Source organism: Trachypithecus francoisi, unplaced genomic scaffold, assembly GCF_009764315.1.
Source record: "Trachypithecus francoisi isolate TF-2019V2 unplaced genomic scaffold, Tfra_2.0 Lachesis_group16, whole genome shotgun sequence".
NCBI classification, from domain to species: Eukaryota; Metazoa; Chordata; class Mammalia; order Primates; family Cercopithecidae; genus Trachypithecus; species Trachypithecus francoisi.
Window position 1 is genome coordinate 69,455,853 of NW_022681461.1, and position 14,696 is coordinate 69,470,548.

The window sequence follows — 14,696 nt, forward strand, 5'->3', positions numbered from 1 at the left end:
GAGAGGGTCACAGCCTCGGCCAGGTTGCTGCAGAGCATGGAGACCTGGAGTTCCCTAACACTCAGCTTCTTCTGCAACACCACATTCCCAGCCAACTCTACTGCCCCAGAATCAACCTGAGTCCCTGTCCTGGCCACACTAACCATGGGATGCTGATGGTTCTGCAGCCCTGGGCAGGTGACAGCCTATTCATGCCTTGGTTTATCTCTCTACTACTTAAAGGAAATAGTCCTCCATGAGGTTTTTCTCAGGATTAAATGGGTCAGTTTACATTAGATACTTACAACAGCACCTGGCATGTGACAGGCAGTTTACACATGTTGATTGTTGTCATTTGTGAACTCAACTCCCTACTCTCCAGACACACAAAAGTCTCAAAAATGCCTTTTGCTCATCCCCTCTCATCACTTGCATGTGTTCTCCCTCTGGTGGGAGTGGAGTTCTAGCTTGGGCAGATCCACCCTAAATGTCATACACTGGCTTCCTGAGGCCTTTTGCCTTCTCCCAGAGGAGTTGATAACCCTTCTCCGAAGTCTCACAGTGGGGACTCCCTACTTCCATTTTAGCCCTTTCCTCACTCAATGTCATTCTTCTCCAAAGGACTATGAGTAACACAAGGGCATGGTCTGGTTAGAATTCCTTCTAAACCCTGGAGTCTTGCCCTGGACCTAGCCCATAGCTAGCACCCATTGAAATTGAGCCTGATGCCTCGAATGAGGAAATCCTGAAGGAAGATCCCCCAGCAGCACTGTGAATGTCCAGGATCCCTCAAGAACAGTGGTCCTTCAAATTTGCACTGTCAATGCGCCTGCAAGGGGCCTGGAGAGAAGGCCACAGCCAAACAAAACCCAAGGGCTTTGTGTGGGGGTATGCTTTTTAATTGGCCTCTGCCCATAAAACTGCCAGACCCTGAAAGGCGTTCACTGTCTGTCTCCCTTTGGAAACTTTGCTCCAAGTGTTTGTACATGTTATAGCCAAAGCCAAGCTGTTCTGTTTTCCTGTTTTACAAGAGTTGGCAGCAGGGGAGGGCAAGGGGCTACAGGTGTGCTCTGCTAGACAGGGAGGCATGTATGCCTCTGTGTGTGTGTGTGTGTGGTGTGTGTGTGTGTGTGTGTGAAACAGGGAGACTGGGGAGGTTGTCAGTTTAGGTAGTCACAAGCACCCCAAATGGGTAGTTCAGAATTCAGATACTGGACCCAGCCCTGACACTAACAGGCTGCTGGACTCTAGTTTCTCCCTAGTCTTGCCCTCAGAGTCTCTTCATAAACAGGTTATCTGGACAAGAAATTCACTAAAGAATCCTTCAGCTTTACTAATTGTTTTTTCAATCTCTTAGGGCCTGCAACTGGAAAAGGAGAGGGTAAACAATTCTATGTATTTGTAGAGGAGGAGGATGTTTACAGAGTAAACTCCTGGAGCAGAAGTGTTACTTATTCTAGGAAAATTGCTCTGACCGTAGCCCCAAATTGAGGACAGGAGTTCCGCCTTTCAGTTCTCATAATCACCACATATCTGTGATGTTTCTACTTAATCCATTGGGTTTTAATTATGCCTTTAGATATTTCTTTTCCCCTAATATATCTGAGCTCCTGGATAGAACTGTGTTTTATGTCTCCAGGACCCATAAGTTAAATCATACATTAGATGCTAAAGAAATGTGTGCTCATACTGCTCCATGCAGTTTCAAAGTCATTTTTACTTAAGTCTTCTGGAATGGGGCTCATGATCTACCCTTTGTAGTTGAGGAAATAGAGGTTGAGATATGGGTTTGTGTTCATGCAGGATCTTCAAGCCTGAGTAGACCGTGGGCTTCTTTCTTCTGAGTCCCAGACCAATTCATTTTGGAGTCTACCAGAACGCTCATTCATGAATTTGCTGAGGAGCCACTGAAGGACTAAAGAGATGATGGGTATAGGAACTAGAAAAGTCTGATCAAATGTAAGGCCTTAGCACTCTCCTCCTTGGTCAGAGAGGCTGATCTCTTGGGGATTCGGATTAGAAGGACAAATTTCAATAACAACCAGAGCAGCAATTGCCCTTTGTTGAACACTCCATGGCCAGGGTCTGTGCTAAGCATGTTGGTTGGAGTATCTCATTTAGTTGTCAGACATACACCATATTGTAGCTATCAACACTCCCATTTTACAGAACAAGTATTGAGGCTCAGGGAATTTAGGTGATTTGCCTGGAGCCATGCCGTTAGGAAGAAGCCAGGATGCAGTTCTCGCCTAAAACATGGTCACTCTACAACAACATTCTCATAACTCCTCCAGAGGCCAGTGTTCCCATTTTATAAATATGGAGACTGAGGGCCAGAAATGAAAAAGTACCCATTCAAGATCATAAAGGTGCCAGAACCAAGAGTAGAGTGTTTTTTGATTTTATTTCCAATGCATTCCTGACCCCATGGTAACCCCAGGTCCATCTGCTTTTCTGACCTCTGGGCAAGTAGAGAATAATAGGGGGAAAACTTTACCTCTTCTCAGAAATCAAGGCAAATGCCAAGTTGGGTTAGCCTCCCCAGGCAGTTCTGTAGCACAAATACTAGCCTATTTGCCGCAGTTCACTAGGTTTTATGATCAGGGATGACGTAGTTTCTTCACTCACTTGCAATCTATTCAACTCCACAGTCAACGAACAGCCTTCCTGGGGCAGAACAAGAGGCAAATCTTAGAGGAGCTGTCTGCAAAGATCATCAAGGCTGGCCTTTTTTTATCAGAAAATAAAAGCATGACTCATTGACTGTGTAGCCCTAGGCAAATTTCTTTCCTTCTTTGGATCTTGATCTTCCATGCAATATAATTTGGGGGACTGGGTTCAAATATCCAGATGACTTGGGAGCTTGGGGAAAAATACAGATTCCTGGGCCACGTTCGTTGAGATTCCAATTATGTCTTGGGACTCTGTGTTTTTGCAACTTTCCCAGGATGGCTTTGATACATGCCATATTTGGGAATCACAAATATGTATGATTCCCAAGAGCCTTTCCAACCAGAGCACACACAGTCTGTCCATTTACATGGAAGATACACCAAGGCCCAGTCCCCATCTTCAGATGTTGCAATAGTAAGTATGCAGCTGAAGGAATGCACCCCTTTGTTGGAGTTCAAGAGAATAGAGTTAAGACCAAAGATATGCTTAGGGAGTGTTCATATAAAGGGCTGCTTTGGGGGGAGGGGAGGATAATATGAGCTTTCTATCACTAGAGAGTTACAGGTTGAGAGGCAACAAAGATGAGATGCTGGTCCCTGTTACAGGGAACAAAACACCTTCATAAGGAATTGTTAAGGGAGGGAGAAATTCTGAAGAATAAATATTAATCTTTGAAGTCAGACAAATTGAGTTCAACTCTCAGCCTCCTCAAACATAGAAACTTAGCAGACTTGGAGCTCCATTTATCCCCCCCCCCACAAAAAAAAAAAAAAAAAGGAATCACCAGATGTGTCCACCTCACTCAGACCTTGTAAGGAAGACACTATAAATAAATCAGAAAGGGCCTGGCATAGAATGTGACACACAGTAAGTGCTGCATAAAGGTTTGTGGTTTGCTTTTCTCTTTCTTTTCTTTTCTTTTTTTAATCTCTTGTTCATTCCTTTGGCATCACTATTAGTTCCCACAAAACCTAAATCTAAATTTAGGGAGAAAGAACTTCTCACCCAACCTTATTTTCTGTTACGTAAGATGCTGGGGCTTACACCGAAAACAAAATCAACAAACAAAAACAGAACAGATAATGACTATTGGGCCGCAGAGGTTTCTGTGGTTGGCTGAGGACATGGTACATTGGGCGTGGATGAGAATTTTCTGCCCTTGTTTCTTTTGAGTTTCCAAGTGAAACTTCCAGTTGGGGATGAGCCAAGTTCAGAACCCACTCAGCACATCTGTAATTGGGTTAATGGTATTTGGACTTGTTTAATCTATTCACCTGATGTCAGGTAGATGTCACATTCATAGAACTTCTCTTTATGCTGAACTCAAATAACACAATATTTTCATGCAGCAGTGACACAGGCAACAGTGGCACTGGGTTCCATAGCCTCTTGCCTTATCACATTCACACCACAGTGCAGAATGGAGTTTAAGCATTGTCATGCTCTGCCCTATTCATACCCTGTTCATAAGACCTTTTTGTCTTATGCCCTCTACCTAAGCTGCTTCAAGTTCCCTGCCCGTCCCTTGTTTTTTCAGACCTCCGTATCTTTACCCATTCTGCTCCCATAGGTATGTATATTCTTGCCAGCTTTTTTCCTTCTGCCTAACTCTTGCTTTAGTGGACAGTAGCAATTTCTCTATTGGCTCCTCAGAAACAGTTATTTCTTCTGATCAATGCCTGATTCTTTTTGGAAGAAAGGAGTAGAGAACCACCTCGGCTTCACTGGGTATGATCTTGGTGGAACTTAAATCAAAGTGTTATGTTCTTCCATCGCAGGCTACCCAAGCATAAGACCTGCATGTGGCCGACTAGATTCTTACTCCCAACACTCGCAACTTTGAGTAGAATGATACAAGAAAGGAACAGCTGGAGTGTGTTGAACTGTAGAGCCTGGATTAGATTTTTTTATCTGTTTTTGCTACTAAGACCCTGGAATGATCTGGCTTCTTCAAGTCTCTTTCTCCAGCCTTCCCTCACAGGTTGAAACCTATGAACCAAGCCCTCTCAAACACTTGTAGTAACTTTCCTTTGGGCCAAACTATAGCTGCCTCTTGCAGCCTATGAACCATGACATATATATTCAACCATGATGTAATACTGTTTTCTTTGGGAAGCCTTCCTTGAACCCTCAGAGGTGGAGCTCATTTAATCATTCATGACATCCCTATGGAGGACCTAATATAGACTTGATTCTGTACTGGGTTCAGGTAATATGAAGTCTTGGTACCTGCCCTCTCCTCTGAAATTCCCAAGCACCAGTCCTAACTTCGCATGTTGGAAAGCCCTGGGTTTTGTGACTTATCTCCCCCAGAGTCTGTGGAGTCCATAATTACAGTGCAATGCTCCATTTACCTCCAGACCTCTACTGCCCAGCATAGTGCCCAGAAAAAAAGTTGATGCAAAATAAATGTGTGTTGAACTCAGTTGACTTCCTTTTGGGGACACCCTACAAAGCAATCTCAGCCTGAAATTCAAAACTGCTTTGAGAACTAACCCAGACACTGTTGTATTTGGGAAAGCAAAGAGGAAAAAAATGGTTGGAAAAAAAATTGCAGTGGATGTGTACTTTGATTCAATGAGGCATTCTTTTGCTGTTAGCCTGGTTTTAAAAAATCACCTCCTAGCAGTAGCCATGACCCAATAAGCACTTTGGTGACTGGATGGAAAGATTTCATCTAGGGGTGCTAGTAAAAATCCCAGTAAAAAGGATTCCCATTCCTTCTCTCTCTCCACACACTCCTCCCTTCCCATAAGGAGCCTTAATGGACCCTCAGTGCAACTCTGACATGATGGAAACTGCAAAGAGATGGAATTTCCACACTGGACAGAGAACAGAAGAATGTTATTTTTCTCACTGCAGACTTGGAACTGGCACGCTGCCCTTGGGTGGGAAAAGGGGTGTGTGGGGAAAGGAGCTAGAGTGGGGGGAAGGGCAGCAGAGGCTGAGATGAGATGATGGCATGCCAGGCCTCCAGATGTTTGCTCCTTGCAGATGTGTCAGTGACGGTTTGACCCACACATCTGGGAGATATCACCACAGTTCACATCTGGAGAGTCCTTCACAGGTTACAAAGTCTCTTGCTGATGTCTCTAATTGGACTCCCACGGCAGAACAGATACTGTTGTCCCCATTTTATCAATGAGGCTCCTAGAACTGTCACGTGGCCTTGCTTAGGCAGTGATAACAATAACAATGGCAATGATAATGATTGCCAATACTAGTAAAGCATTCAGTAGGTACCAGGCACTAGTCAAGCACTCTATAACCTTAGCTCATTTAATCTACATGGCATGTCTTTAAGATGGACATTTTTATCCCCACTTTAATGAGTTCCACAACAATCTAATAATTTGCTTCAGATCACGCAGAGAGCCAGTGGCAAAGGTAGGGGAGTCAAGCCTAGGCGGTTTTCCTTCAAACTCTATGTCCTTAAGCATTATTTACTGCCTGCCTGCCTGCCTGTCAAAGCTGGGAATAGAATCAAGTCTGACCCTTAATTTCATCTTGCTGCTTATAGCATTAAATAAAGATAGAAGTGTGATTCTAGCTAAAAAGTATTTATTCATTCATTCACACATGTGCTAAGTGACTACAACATGCCTGTCACTGGTTTAGTCAGTAGAAACACAGAATTGAGAGAGAATAGTCTTCTATTTGGTTCTAAGTGTTGTAAGCACAGTGGCCATTCTATCTCCAACTCCTGAAATTGGGCGTGGCACATCTTGGGCACGGAATGAATGTGTGTTGAATGAATGGGTTGTACCTGCTCTTCAGAATAAAGACTTGTAAGTGAATATATGTTCATGTTCTTATATATTATGTAACATAGTTAGATAATATACAGTGTTGAGACCTACAATGTGGTCTGGAGATAGAATAGATGAGCACAAGAATGTAGGAGATTTCCTGCCACTTCCAATAGTTCAGTATATTTAAAATGGAGAGGTATTGTAGTGGAGTCACTGTCCAACAAGTCCAAACAGATAAGCAGGGATATGTTCTGAAAAGTTGGGCATTGTATTTTAGAACAGGGGTCAACAAACTTATGTTTTTTTGTTTGTGTGTATGTGAGTTTGTGTTATTTTTAGAAATGGGGTTTCACTCTTGCCCAGGCTTGAGCATAAAGGCACAGTCGCTGCAGCCTCGAACTCCTGGGATCATTGCCTCAGCCTTCCAAGTACCTGGGACTAGAGTCCCAAATAGCTGGGACTACACCACCACACCTGGCTTAAACTTTGTTCTTTAAAAAGCCATATAATAAATACTTTAGGCTTTGTGGGCCATACTGTTTCTGTCGCAACTACAGACTTCTGCTTCACAAAAGCAGCCATAGATAGTATATACATAAATGAGCATAGCTGTGATCCATCAAAACTTTATTTACAAAAATAGGCAGAGGGCCAGATTTGGTCTGTAGTGCGTAGCACCATTGATACAGCATGATCAGATTAGGTTTCCTTTCTTCATTCACTTCTTAAGTATTTACTGAATATCTTCAATGTACCATGTATAATAGCAATTGCTTTATTTTTGTTGCTTACAATCCTGAGAGGCAGAAAAAAATCAGTTACAGCAGCCTGGCAAGTACTGTGATGAATGGAAACAAAGGGAGTCGTGAGGTCACAGAGAGGGGCCCCTACCTCAAAATTTAGAAGGGTGAACACATATCACCCTTCTCCAAGGAAGAAATATTTGAACTCCAGCCTAAAGGATGAATAAGGCTAGATGATGAAAATGAAAGAATGAAAGAATGTTCCAGATATATAAACGCTGGGGAGTGATAGAGAACTTGCAAGGTTAGTGAGTCTAGAAGAAATTCAGCATACCTGGAGCACAGATTGTGAAAGGAAGAATGGTAGGAATGGAGGCTGAATATTATCAGTCATATCAGTGCTACCCAATAAAAACAAAGTGTGAGCTACATGTGTAATTTAAAAGTTTCTGATAGCCACATTTAATTTTTGTTTTTCTTACTTCTTTTTTTTTTTTTTTTTTGAGACAGAGTCTTGCTCTGTGTTGCCCAGGCTAGAGTACAGTGACACAATCTTGGCTCACTGCCTGTGGCTCCCTGGTTCAAGTTATTCTTGTGCTCAGCCTCCGGAGTAGCTGGGACTACAGGCATGCACCACCACACCGGCTAGTTTTTGTATTTTTAATAGGGATGGGGTTTCACCATGTTGCCCAGGCTGGTCTCAAACTCCTGGCCTCAAGTAATCCGCCCACCTTGGCCTCCCAAAGTGCTGGGATTACAGGCATGAGCCACTGCGCTTGGCCCACTAATAGCCACATTTAAACATTTTTTTAATTAACAGGTGAAATTAAAGTTAAAAATGTATTTTGTTTGATCTAAAATTGTGACATTTTAATGTGATTAATATCAGTAATTATTATGAGAAAAACCTCATTACCTTTGAAATCTGTGGTGCATTTTTGACTTGCAACACATGTAAATTCAGACTAACCAATGCTGAATTTCAAGTGCTCAGCAGACACATGTGGCTACTGGATGAAACAGGGCCAGGCCAGATCATTCAGGACCAGTAGCCCAGCAACGTCTGGACTTTAGCATCAGTGCAATGGGATTTTTAGGTATCTTTCTGGTAGCAGGGTAGCCTGTAATCTTTCAGCTTGTAGTTTCCTTCTGGCTAATTGCAACAAGGTAGGAAGCTCAAAGAAGAAAAGCAAAAATCAGAATCAAGGATGAAAAGAAAATGACTAGCTTTGGATGGAAAAGAGAAAGATACTGTTGCTTTACCAGAAAAACTGTGAACATAGATAACGGAACCAAATTCCTAACTGACCAAGATTGATGAAAATCGAGAAGTCAGATGTCTTATTGAGTCTGGTCACACAATGAAGTCTAAACCTAGAAGTCTGGCTAATCATCAGCTCTGTGAATTAACTGGTGACCAGAAACCTTCTCATTCGGAACCTGAGACTGTCAAAAGAAGAGGACCGGGTCAATCCAAGAAGCCACCTCATTTTCCTTGCTGCCAGTTGCAGGTTCAGGTTGTAGAACCCATCTCAGCCTGAGGAGAAGGAGTTTGGCAACCCCTCACCTCTGAGCCTATGAAGGCTGAGACCCATGTCCTAGGTGGTGGGGTTAGTGTTGGTTATACCTACCACATGTCAGGTGCCTAATTGTCCTTCTGTCTGTTCCAGTTCCCCACTTGGCCTCAAAGCTTTAAACCTTAGCTTTTTACTCGATTAACCAAACTCTCCTCCATATCTGACTCCATTATCCAAACAGGCAATTTGGATGTGCTAAGAGTTGGAATTACTGATTTTTTAAAAAGTCAAATTTGCTATCTCTAGAACATACTCATCTTGGAAAGCGTTAGCAGTTGGAGGTCTTTGGAGGGCAACTTCTTTAATGAAAAATGAGAAAGATTGGTAATTGATGTATGATTTTTATGTTAACAGGCCTTTCTAAAATGCTGAAAAACTTTGTTCTCTTAATTGGTTTAGTTTCAGCCTGGAGTTTATATCACTAATTGGATTAGCATGTGTTTTATTCATGGGTGGTACTTGACTCAGACTCTGTTCAAATTTATTCATATCTCCCTCAAATAATCACATAAGAACTACTGTATGTCAGGGGATACAGGTTGAATAAGAGGCAGCTTCTGTGTGTTTCTAAGGAATGAAGTAAGTAAACGGACAATTACCATAGTGTGGTTAAGACAATTGTGGAGGAAATAAGAGCTGATGCGGGCTCACAGAGTTTCCAGGCTTGGTCAGGCTCAGAGAAGCCTTCTAGGAGTATCATTAGGTATTGTTATGTTTTTGAGTTCATAAACAGATTGCCTTAGTTCAAATTCAGATTTCATCTGTTTACTAGTCATATGTCATTGAGAAATTTATTTAAAATTTCTTGCCCCAATTTCCTCATTTTTAAAATGAGAATACTGATATTTATGATGTCCATGGGTTTTTACATATATTAAGTAAATGATTATGTGTGAAGTACTTAATTTCATGCCAGGCATATAGTGAGTCTGCAATTAACGTAAGCTATAATAATGATCATTAATGAGCTCATCTAAACTCCAAAATGAAGAACAAAGAGGAGTGAGGTGTGTATGTATGTATAGATAAGGGCAGATGTTCCAGAACTCAGAACTAAGAGAACATTGCAAGGTAAAGTAACTAAAGAAAGTTTGGTTTGGCTGTAAAAATTGAGGAGTGGGTAGGGAGTGGATGGGGATGATAGCAAAAGATAAGCCTAGCAAGGCAGGTAGAATCTACTGTGAAGGGTTTAGGTAAGCTAAAATTTTGGGCAACAGTATTTTTGAAGAAGTGAATGTGTACAAATTTCAGGCTCTAAAGACAAATTTACAGGTGAATGAGGTCCCAACAACTGATGCCTTGTATGTGTTAACATGAGTTCCAGGAGAACTGCAGATGTTTGAGATGAAAGCATTTGGCAGGGAACTTTGTGGAAAATATTTTTAAAATATCGACCCAAAGAAATATGTGTAACAATGCAAAGGAAAACCATTCTGCTAGTGGAAGAGAAATATCAAGGTTTGGGTTTAGGTCTTGGATGGTGCATACAATGTCTGGAAACTAAGTTCTGTCTTTGGTTCCTTGGAAAGAGGTTTTGAAATTGAAATTGGTCCTTGCAAATTTCACCTCCTTGGTCTGTGCTGGTGTGGTGTGCTTGTGTGTGAGTGTGTGTGTGTGTGTGTCTGTGTCTGTACAGATGAATGGATGGAAAGATGCACTATGTCACTGTTTCAAGGATTGAAGAAAATGGGATGTCTGGTCACCTCCCTTTTTACATGTGGTCTGTGTTACCTTGACATGTTTTTTATCCTGGAAAGGAATGTGTTCAATATGATGCAAGGGTATGCAGGAGAACGAGCTACTCCTTTCCATGCAAAGCTCAAACAGGCCTCCGGGAAGAACCATAGAGCACCACTCCGGCTCTTTGACAAACTCTTGTGAAAGGATACCACTTCTATGCTCTCTTATACATTTGGAAGAGGAATATAAAGCCAATGAGGAGAAAATATGGAATCCTGAAATCAATCATGCCTGAGGTCTTCTCAGCCAGACTACCCTTCTTTTATTTTTCTAAAATCTCATTTGTTCAAGACTCAGCTCAAGTGCTACCTCCTCTAAGTCTCCTGGGCTCTTCTGCAGCCCCATCTCCTGGGATTGGCCACATATAGACAATGTTCTGACCACACCTAATGGCTTGCAGTTCTCTAAGTGCATTCCTGTGTATCCTCCCACCCACAAACCTTTGTCCAGGCTGCCCCCTCTGCCTGGACCACCCATCTCTCTCTTCTTGATCTGCACCGCTCCTACTCATGTTCAAAACTCCATGTCAGCAACATGTTCTTGCCCTCAAGCCTGAGGATCTTTGACACTGGAATTTAAAGATGCATTTACTCATATCTGCACCAACAGACAGAGAATTCTCTGAGAGAAGGAGTCATGTGATTTTTTAATTAATATTATTTTGGGAATCCCTATCACCTAGGATAGTAGGTATGTGAGTATGTGGATTACTGAAGGGACTGGCATCTGTGGTTCTCAAAGCGTTGCCCTCTTGATCAGCAGCAATCACATCATATGGAAAGTTTTTAGAAATACAGATTATTGGGCCCTACACCAGGACTATTAAATCAGAAACTCTGGAGTAGGACCCAGAAATCTGTGTTTTAACAACCCTTCTAGAGGACTTTGACGCATGCTAACATTTGAGAACTGCTGGTCTAGAAGAAGGGGTTGACCACTGTGATGAGAAGTCAATAGCTCTGAGAGGTTCTATTGATTTCAGCTTCAATAGAACTCAAAGGTGTCATGAGCTATGGACAAACAGTTCTTTACTTTATTCGGAGGTTAATCCAGGGAACTCTCTGGACAGTCTTCTGTGGATTTAAATTGTGAGAAGGACCCATCCAACTACCCAGGTCTGTCATGGCCTATATCTCTTACACTCAATTCCCCTATTCTATGAAAAATGAATTGGTATCGATTTGACTCCTCGTGGGCTTTATATCTTTTATGGCTACTTTTTTGGCTCCTAAACACCCTGGGATGTATGTATGTTTTCCCTAAATCATATCATCTCTTTTTTTTTCTCAGTCCTCTGTATAAAACCTATACTTATGCTATCCTACTAGTTTGTATAACTCTATTGATCCCAACTTCCTTTTCTCATTGCCTCAGCACTACCAGATCATTTCTCACCTCCACCACTACTCCTGCTTCCCATTTGGTCCTAGTGAATCCTGGCTCTCCCTTGCAATCTTTATTTCACACAAAGGGATCTACCTCAAAATTGAAAATTGTTCCTAAAACTCTTTTCTTAGAAGCTTCTGTGTTTGTTAATCTCCCTTGCAATACTGTCCAACCACTTTAGTGCTGTAACAGATCCCACTGAAGCTCTGCCCATATTTGTTGCCACTGTAACATCTTCTAGTATGACTTCCCATAGCCACTGTTCATTTTTCTTTGCCTGAGAGCTTTGTCTGGTGGCCTGAGCCCACTCTGCCCACCAGCAGGTAAGACAGATGTGCTGGGGGATTAATGCCCCAGGGAAATCTCTCAACCACTGATGGGCATGACTGGATTAAATACCCCAGTTTCCTAACATCTCAGGTGGAATAATTCTGAGGAGTGTGTCTTCTCCTGGCTCACAGAATTCGTCCCCAGGGTGATTAAGCTGCAGCTGATCACAGTAGTAACGTATTTGATAATACTACCTCTTTTGATGACCTTACTGTCTTTACCATCTCCTCTTCTGTTACTCATTGGAATCATCATCCAGATAATATACCTGTACTTGAAACTTTGCCTCAGAGTTGGTGATAGGGTTTAAATCTCACCTTGAATTGTAATAATCCCCATGTGTCAAGGGCTGGGCCAGGTCGAGGTAATTGAATCATGGGGCAGTTTCCCCCATGCTGTTCTTGTGGTAGTGAATAAGTCTCATGAGATCTGATGGTTTTGTAAATGGGAGTTCCCCTGCACAAACTCCCATGCTTGCCACCATTTAAGATATGCCATTTCTCTTCCTTCACTTTTCACCGTGATTGTGAGACCTCCACAGCCGTGAGGAACTGTGAGTCCATTAAACTTCTTTCCTTTATAAATTACTCAGTCTTGGGTATGTCTATATTAGTAGCATGAAAATGAACTAATACTGTTGGCTTCCAAAGGAACCCAAACCAAGAAATGCATTTACAAAGCTCTTGGCAACTGGTCTCTTTCTAATTCTCTGACATCACCTGGCATCTTTTTGCCCCAGTGTGATTTCTTGGTTCCCCTTCTTTCAAATTGAGATCCTGGTGGCCTGAACACTTACCATTCCCCAAACAAGCCATGCCCTAATTCACCCTTTTGGTCTTTGCACATGCTGTTTTCTCTGCCTGCAATATTGGCCATTTTATTCTGCAGTGGTTTTCCACATTTGCAATACCCCACACATTGCACTCCAATGAGCTAGTTGCTTGTCTTTGTATTTGGAATATTTGGATACTCTGCGAGGAAAATGGCTGTGGATGTCTATCTTGGCCACCCCTCTTATCAGTGTTTTAGTCCAATGAATTGTGCATAATAATGCTCAATAAATGATTGTTCAAAAATATTTGAGTAAATGAACACTTTCATAAGTTAACAAATGTGTTTTTGTGGTATAAAGTGGTGTATATATGGAAAAAACAAATTCTAATATGATTTTAACAAGCTGACACCCAGACGTTGTCTAAGAGACTTGGTCACCATCTCTGCAGCCTCTGGGAAAAATTCTGTTTGGAGTGCCAAAGATTAGAGAGGGAAATAAAAACATTCAGCTAAGCATGTAGCCCAGGCTGCAATATACATGTTTCAGCCTCAGAAAAATATGGAGATAACAAACTTTCCACTCCCAGGGTAGTCTGTGGCTCGGCTGCATGTCAAGAAGAAAGAAGACAGAGCATCTCAAAAACTGTGGTCCTTCACTGCCTTCAAATCCCCCACATTTTGTCCCTAGGCATGGAGCCCAGGTTTCTAAACTCTACAGATCTCTGCATTCCATCAAGACCCCTGTGGGGAGAGCCCAGGTACCAGGTAGCAGCAGGGACAAGTTAGTCAGTGATGTCACTCTGTTTTCTACTCAGGTGCTCTGGGCAAGTGGCAAGTTCAAGTTCTGAATGAAACCTCTATTAATTTCCCCATCTGAAAACAGAATAGATTAGACCAATTGCTTTTACATCATGCTCTTTGGAACCCTAAAGCTCTGAAGAAAATAGAATTGAGCTACTAGGAATTGGGCTGCCCCACCCCTCTTGATTAGAGAAGCTCTTTTGACTTGACATTTCAAATAAATTTTGCACTTGAAGAATGGATTCTGCTTCCCAAATTTCTGAGAACGTTTGACTGATTCAGTTACATCTGAGGCAGCCCCTCAAGGATATAAAACCCAGTGAAGGAGAAGGTAGATATCAAAATTGGATATAGGGGCTGGGCACGGTGGCTCATGCCTGTAATCCCAGCACCTTGAGGGGCCGAGGCAGGTGGACCACTGAAAGTCAGGAGTTTGAGACCAGCCTGGCCAACATGACAAAACCTTATCTCTATTAAAAATACAAAAATTAGCCAGCCATGGTGGCAGGTACCTGTAATCCCAGCTACTCGGGAGGCTGAGGCAGGAGAATTGCTTGAAGCTGGGAGGCAGAGGTTGTAGTGAGCCAAGACTGTGCCACAGCACAGTCTGGGCAACCGAGCAAGACTCTCCGTCTCAAAAAAAAAAAAAAAAAAAAGTGGCAGGAGTTCATTGTCAGTACGTGGAATATCTTTGGGTAAAGCAAATTAAAAACTAGTCTAGCTCTGTTTGGGGTAGAATGGGGTTCCTCAGGGGATAAACTCCATTCTTTTGGCTGCTTCTTCACTGGCTTCTCCATAGCATCTCTTAGTGTTCCATCATGGTGCTCAGTTAGCAACAGGCTCAGACAGCTCATCTCATCTTCATCTTGGTAATCATTATCCTCATTGCTCAGATGAGGAGTCATGAGGCTTAAAGGTTAAGTGGCTTGTCAATGATCACA